The sequence below is a fragment of the Passer domesticus genome, chromosome 2, assembly GCF_036417665.1.
Source record: "Passer domesticus isolate bPasDom1 chromosome 2, bPasDom1.hap1, whole genome shotgun sequence".
NCBI classification, from domain to species: domain Eukaryota; kingdom Metazoa; phylum Chordata; class Aves; order Passeriformes; family Passeridae; genus Passer; species Passer domesticus.
The window spans coordinates 53,455,893-53,462,587 of record NC_087475.1 but is presented as its reverse complement, the minus strand read 5'-3'; positions in this window follow the sequence as shown (position 1 = coordinate 53,462,587).

The following is a 6,695-nucleotide window of genomic DNA, read 5'->3' as shown; positions in this document are numbered from 1 at the left end:
AGGCTGAAGAAGATATTTTTTTATTTTACTTTGCCAAGTCATATAGCTGCATGACATGTCATAAGCAAATTAGAGAGAAATAGTGTAGAGTAAACAAATATAACTCTGGCACTTATGGGGATGAAAATGTTTTCTCAAAGGGTATGTATCATTTTCTAATTGCCAGCCTTGGTGGACTCATCAGGTATGATCCATGTGAATAGTATTAAAGAACTATATGTGTTCATAAAGAAATAGATGTGTTTATAATTACATTCAATATACATATTGGTAACTCACAGAGATGTTAAAATAGGAATTCAACAAAATGCTTTGAAGAAAGTGAGGCATAATAATTTCCTTAAGCCTTTCTAGAGCTTGAATGAGTAAGGTATTTGTTCCATATATAATATTTTTCTGCCTAATTTGTTAACATTAAATACAAATTTTAAAATTATTAAGACTTGTCATTTATACTTACTCTAAGAATATAGTTTCCTTGAATTATTTAACGTAACAGGGAACTACAGAGAATATAAAAATCTGTTAGTATCAGGTGATCTCTTGTGAAAAGGTTCTACTATGACCATTTCTTACAAAGGAACATTGAAATGTCTACCTTGGTGTTGCTTACTGCTAATGAAAATGACTGTCTCAAAAAGTTATTTAGTAAAATTCTATAAAAGTCATCACATTACTTGGCATCTAAAGAAGGTATAAAGAAGACCCAAAGAAAACGGAAAATCGCAGTCAGAATTAAGCTACCACTTAATCTTGAAACTAGTTTTTTAATATGTTATCCTAAACTTTGAATATTTGAACTAGAGGCAAAATTGAGGGCTGGCTTTATTTTTGCTAGATTAAAGAAAAATAATGCAGAAGAAAAAACAGCAGGAGTTCAAAGACTGAGAAGCAAAATTCATATTGGTCTTGCAATAAAACTGTGCAGATTAAGTCCTAGATGCAACTGACATGCGTACTACTAAGCATTCCAGGATATTCAACAGGCTCTCAAAAATTATTGAAAAAGAATAAATGAGTATGGACTGATAGAACTGAAAGTATTAAGAAGAGAGATGCTCAAGGAGTATGAATATTGGTAATAGGAAAGAAGTCAGGAGCATACAGCATAGGGAGAAGGATTAGGTGGGCTTATCCTGTGGGTAATCCACTAATATAAAAAAGGTGCCTGAATTGCTCTCCCTCTATCTCATCTGGAATTTCTGTTCCCCTGTAGGTGAATATATAACACTCTGAAAGCTAGGAGCACAAAATTAGGATTACTTAAATTTACATAGCAAGAAGCCTGAATTCACAAGTGGCTTACAGTAGCTGACTGGAAGTGTGAAATATTAAAATTAGGAAGTGGAAATGGAAGTTTTCGAGAGACCATGTGATTAGAATGCCATTTAGACCAAAATTCATAGTATTTAATATAGAAAATGTACAGCTTTCTGATAAGCAGCTTTCACAAAATGTATCAGGCAAAGCTTCTCTATAAGGCTGTAGCTTCTAAAAATTAATGAGATGTTTAGGAATAAAAAAATGAGCTGGAAATTGCAATAGGGAGGACTGTGTATGTAATGGGATATAAGAAAAGGAACAGTAAATGAGTAGTAAATTGTAAATTTATGCTATTGCTCTCAAGAGTTCTTAGAGTTTCTATAATTGCTATCTAATATGTCAATCATGAAGCCATATTTGCCCTTGCTGCTACTAACTTAACATCTATTGCTAGGTAACATACACATATTGTGTCTAATCAAAATAGCCCCAAAGCTATATCAGAAAAAGACCACAAAAAGAAAAATGAGCTCTTTCATAGTGCAGAAGAGAAACGGTATGTTTGAGGTTTAACTCCTGTAAAGAGAAAAAACAGCTAAAACAACTAAAATGCTTAATTAGAAAAATAGATCCTTAAATCAGAGTAATCTGTCTTGTAATATGCTTGGGAAAACGACAAGTCCTGAAACCTAGGAAATCTCAGGTTCCTAGACCACAAACTAATTTTCTGTTTATTTTCCCTGGATGTAGGGCAATCTTTAGGCATCCACTTCTTCAGTCTCTCTCTGCATTGTGTCATCTCTTTGAATGCTGAACAGCTCTGGAGGATTACAATTTTGCTACATTCTGCTTTATCATTCACTCTTAATCATGATTAAATAAACAGACTTCATTCATATAATATGCATTTCCTGCCAATCCCCACATCAAGAAGATCTCTACACTCTCTTCACGAAAGCTGTGCAGCACAGAACTGACTTAAAAGGTATGTGATATTAATGTATATGTGTACCTTCATATATCTCCTTGCACACTTAGGGAAAAGGTTCTTTCCTTTTAAAAGAAGATGTTGCTGACTTCTTAATGACTTTGCCACAGTCTTATCCCTGGCAAACTGTGCTAGTGGATCCATCCACTATCTTGTATTTTTCATGCACATTAGGTAGTTAGTGTACTTGTAGGTAAATTCCATGATCCATTTCAGGAACAGGAGATGGAAGAAAAAAGGAAAAATGCATCTCTCTACCTAATCTGCCATTTACCTCCATATATCTGTTTATCAAAAATATTAGTTCTGTGAACTCATGTTTTTTTGAGTAACAGTTAAAATTGTTTGGCAAAGATTATTTGTTTGTTTGATTTTTTGGATTGGGATTTTGTTGGGATTGGTTTTGTTTTTTTGCTTTTGAACTATCCATTTGATCATTTCAGTCTAATGAATGGAATAGCTGACTGTATTCTTGGCCCACTTGATCACATATGAAATGTATAGCATTCCCTATTATATCGAGAGTTGAATAATAATCTGAATTGACTAAAATTATATCATTTTTCTGCCTGAGTGATATAAATGATCCTGCAATAGTGTGCATATATTATGATAAAATCAATTTGTATTCTGGGGAAGAATCAAATAGATAATGGGAGTGGTGAACATATTAATCAATTTCAAGCAATAATTCGCAATTCAAGTATTGAAGAGGGAGAAAATTGTTTTATAGGTGCAAATACTGAGAAGTGGAATCCTCATTAACATTGTCTAATCTTTTTAGTTTGAACTACATCATTTATCCAAATTGCATAATTTAAAGGTCAGGCAAATCTTCCATTTTTCAAGTAAGAATACAGACCTTGACTTTCAGAACTTCAAGCAGCCACAAATAATTTTGGACAGTAGCCAAAAGTATTGTTAGAGGGAAGGTTTTGATTTACAGGTGGTGAAAATTTTTATTAGTCTCAAATGACTCGGTTTTATTGCCTTTGTAAGTGGGGATCTCTTAAAACAAACATTTTCTGAGCCAAGAAATTATTTTGTTTTTTAGAGCTTCATCTGATAATTCCAATGGCCAAGATCTCAGGGCACTCTGTGTTGTGTTCAGCAAGATGTCATATTTATTGGAGCTATAGCAGACATTTATTGCTTCATACACTGGAATCTCTTTTGGGATTCTTATTGAAATACATGCCATTAAATCACCTTCAGCCAGTTGCTGCATCGATGACTGTGGGGCACCTGCCAAAAATCAGAGGCTTAGGCTGAATATAATAGCAAAAGATTTGGTTTGACTCTGACTGTTTTCTACTATCTTTCAAGAAAAAAAAACCCACAAAAAATAAATTCTAAAGTTTAAACTCCTTAGTCAAACTTCCAGTAACAATAAAACTTGTTTTAGATATGCAGAAAAAGTCTGTTTCTAAAACATGCAAAGTTTGTTTTGTGTGTATTTATAGGTTTTATAAACTGAAAAGCAAAAAGTCTGTTCATTGAAATAAATGCACTTTCCTGCTATGATTAGAAATTATTCAGTTTCTTTAACAATAAATTATTAAATTAACATTTTGAGATACTGAAGGTATAGCTCATGATACTGGTCAATGCAATACACTCACCACACATTTGGGAACATTGAAGAACTGGAACCCAAGATTCCTATGCCTACCTCTCTAATGAATAATACTTTTCATGAGAGGCAGGATCGGCAAATCAAAGATACGACATTCTTTATGTTTCCCTTTTTTGTGCCGTCTGAACATCTAGAGTAAAATACCACTTGAATTTTGTTTGGTCCTCATGTGATTTGATACTTCTCAGAGAGAAGATTCTCCACTGTACTCAAAAGAATTTCTATATCTTTATATATAATCTATGAAGCAGACTTCTGGACCTCCAGAAGTCCCTTTCAAACTGAAATACTCAATCATTCTTAGCTAAGAAACCATAGTGAAAAATACAATAAATTATTTTAAAAGGAAGCCTAATTATTGAAACCAATAAAGTGTTGACTAAAAAGATTACTTAAAAGTGTTGTGTAACTCCTACATCAAAGTACATTGGCATGAGTTTAAAACTGCTGATGAGAAAATAATTAATGGAATACAGGAAAAAAGTGTGCAGTGCTTAAAATGGTGTAAAAGTAGATTCTCTCTAAAAAGTGTTATCAACATAGATACAGTGGCTAGGTCTCCCTCAGCCTGACTTTAGTGAACTAAATGTAGATCCACGTTGCAAGGAGGGAATCTACAAATCTTCTCACTGATTGTCACACAGAATGTCACCTGCCACATAGAAGGACATACCTGTCATGAATATATAGAATTTAGACAACTAGCTTAATCTAAGAGTTTAGTTCATAGATAAATGAAATTAATGCTGAACTGCTACCCAATTCAGTCAGTATAAACCATATATATCCCTTTGCTTTTCCTAAGGTTCAAGAGATACATGTGTTGTACCAGAAGACAGCACAAATGAAATAAAACAACACCTGATATATCCTTGATAATCTAAGAAGGAAAACTTTCTTCTGATCTGGGGGAGAGGAACTGAAGCAGTGGAAGACTAAAACACTCCAATGATTTATTAGATTAACCAAAGTTTATAAAGACTTGCAAGTGAAATCCTTAATTTTATTTTACTATTTTAGAAAAAAAAATTCTATAAAATTATTTGTTTCTTGTTGTTCTTCTCTTTACATCATGTCTTTAATATATATTTGGATTTCTTCTAAAATTGATTAGATAGAGTCCTGATAGGACTTGCTGTCCTATCACGTAAGTTTCAAAACTATTTTCAATTGCTACAAGAAATAAAAAACTAAATTAATATACTTTATATCATGCTAGTAAAAAATATTTTCTCATTACGCTTCTGAATGAGACACAATGAAAGCAAATTTTACAATCCCCAGAACAGTACAATCCATAAAAATCTATTTTGGGGAATAGTTTTAATTGTTAATATTATTTTAATTATTTTACTCTTCACTTAGATTTGCTAAAGAATCTCTGACAGAATTCATCCATGGGAACTGGTAACTTTAAACACCTTCAGGAAACAAGCAGGTAAAGAATTAAATCATGTAATGAAATGAAATTAGAAATGGAAAATCTTAAATTTCCTCATGTGATATCTGCCATTATTTCAGAGCAAGAACTAACTCACTTCTAGATCTCTATACTAATTAAGCTTAAATACCTTCTTCCTTTTTCTCTGCTTAGCAGAGAGTTTGTGTGCGTACAGCCTGAACTATGACATTGCAGGCTGATAGGTAGCTGAACAGGCAAGACCCACAACATCTATCTCTGTTCTCATCTTAGTTGAACATATATTAATGTATCTTTCTGTTAGATATTCCTCCTGGAAGCTTTGAGCTTAAAAAACCTGCCTTTTTAATGTGTCTGCCTTTTTGCACTAGAATTAGAGACAGTAAAATGATTAAGGGATTGAAGTATCTGGCATGCAAGGAGATGCTGAGACAGCTGGGACATTCTAACCTCAGAAAGAGAAGGTTCAGGTGCATTTTATCATTGTGTATAAATACCTGATGGGAAGGATTCAGAAAGATAAAGTCAGAATATTCTCAGTAGCGCCCAGAGAAGTACAGTTTGCAACCCAAGAAACTCCTGTTAAACATAAGAAAAACACTGGAGCAAGTTGCCCAGACATGTTGTGGAATCTCTGTCCTTGGAGGTATTCAAAACCTCACCATGTACTACTCTGACCAGCCCACTCCAGGTGACATAATGATCTCCAGAGTTCCTGCCAACCTCAGCCATTCTGTGATTCTGGGATAATTTTCGGCTGAGTTCTTTGATCCCTAATGAGTAGTGCTAGTCAGCTTCATGATATGTGTGCAGATATACAGGTAAATAACTTAGTATTAAAGAAAATGGTTAAGTTACATAAGTTTTGTATTTTCACTGGCAATGGTCTTGACTATTAAAGCTTAGGTAATTTATTGATTAGATCAGTAATAATATTATAATCATTATAGTTATCATTATGCTTTAATTTTTGCTCCAATCTTAAATGCTCTGGATGGGATTACTTCTTTCTGGAGATGCTTTTTTAACCATATTACTGCACATACTATGTCAAGAACTAGCCTGAACTAGCCCAGGAAAATACATGGTTTTTATGGCCAAAGTTAGGAGACATTAAGTATTCCTAAACATCTGCCACAAAAAACCCCTCAACAAGGATGACAACAACAACAGCAACAACAACCAAGCAAACCCAAATCTAACCAACTAAGCAAACAAAGTCATCACCACTCTACCCCGCTAAAAAACCCCAACATACAAAAGTTAGTTTAATTACTGTAGAACTCAAAAAGAAGATTCATTAATTCTAACTTGGAAATGTAAGGAAATATTTTTGGAGGCGCATTCTGAAGCAACATATTTTTCTTCTTTAAAAAATCTGAAAAAAC